Source organism: Tamandua tetradactyla, chromosome 22, assembly GCF_023851605.1.
Source record: "Tamandua tetradactyla isolate mTamTet1 chromosome 22, mTamTet1.pri, whole genome shotgun sequence".
NCBI classification, from domain to species: domain Eukaryota; kingdom Metazoa; phylum Chordata; class Mammalia; order Pilosa; family Myrmecophagidae; genus Tamandua; species Tamandua tetradactyla.
Window position 1 is genome coordinate 25,967,147 of NC_135348.1, and position 1,505 is coordinate 25,968,651.

Here is a 1,505-nt window from a genome sequence, read left to right on the forward strand (position 1 = left end):
TGGGTTTTTGATCCACCATTATAGTATCTTATAGAATCGTTACACTGTCATAAAATGCTTTGTACCTCACATATTCAACCTTCTCTCCCCCACCCTCTATCCCCTCACCCCCAAATCCTTGGATACCACTGATCTTTTGACTTTCTCTGTAGCCTTCTTCTTCCAGGGCATCATATAGTTGAAATCATACACTAGGTAGTCTTTTCAGACTAGCTTTTTTCTCCTACCAATATGCATTTAAGTTTCCTCCTTATCTTTTTGTGATTTGATGGTCCATTTCTTACTGCTGTATAATATTCCATTGTATGGGTGTGCACAATTTGTTTACACCTATTGAAAGAATCCTGGTAGCTTCCAATTTGGAGCAATTATAAGTAAAGCTGCCATAAACATTTACAAACATTTACATATTTGTGCACCAGTTGCTCCAGCACCATTTTTGAAAAGGCTTCCTTATTTTCCTTTTGATATCTGCAGGGTCTGTTGTGGTAGCAAAACTATTGATTTTATTTAAACCTTCTGTTTTAGGTGACTTGCTATGACACTGCTCCAGCAGAGGAAAAGGGGAGCACTGCCTCATTATTGCAAGGTGAGGATAGAAGTATAGGTTCCCTACTCAGCCTCTACCAACAGTTGATTAGGAGGTTCCCCATTATTTCTGAGGAGGGGATGGAATTATGGCTCTCCACTCGGCCTCCACTGATACCCCTGTTTAAAAAGAGTAGAATGCCATGTAACTGCTCTCCACATCGCTTCCCTAATACCAAGTTGGGGGTTGTTTTCATTTAGATTTTTGTACAATGTGCTTTACTCCCTTACCATGTAACAGAATGTCAACATTTGTGCCAATGAAGAGAACACAACCTTTCTCCATATTTTTTTTTTTTTTCTGGATCCTTCTCTCAAGTTTCTAAGTTGGGGGTGATTTCATTACCTCTGGGTGGGGAGGCGTGCTGGTTTGAAAGGATGTATGGACCCTAGAAAAGCCATGTTTTAATCAAAATCCCATTTCATAAAGGCAGAATAATCCCTATTCAATACTGTATGTTTGAAATGGTAATCAGATCATCTCCCTGGAGATGTGATTTAATCAAGAGTGGTTGTTAAACTGGATTAGGTGACAACATGTCTCCACCCACTTGAGTGGGTCTTGATAAGTTACTGGAGTCCTATAAAAAAGGAAACTTTTTGGAGAATGAAGGAGATTCGGAGAGAGCAGAGAATGCTGCAGCACCATGAAGCAGAGAGTCCACGAGTCAGTGACCTTTGGAGATGAAGAAGGAAAATGCCTCCCAGGGAGCTTCTTGAAATGGGAAGCCAGGAGAGAAAGCTAGCACTTGACACCGTGCTCGCCATGTGCTCTTCCAGCTGAGAGAGAAACCCTGACTGTGTTCACCATGTGCCTTCTCACTGGAGAAAGAGACCCTGAACTTCATTGGCCTTCTTGAACCTGGATGCCTTTGATTGGACATTTTTATAGACTTGTTTTAATTGGAACATTTTCT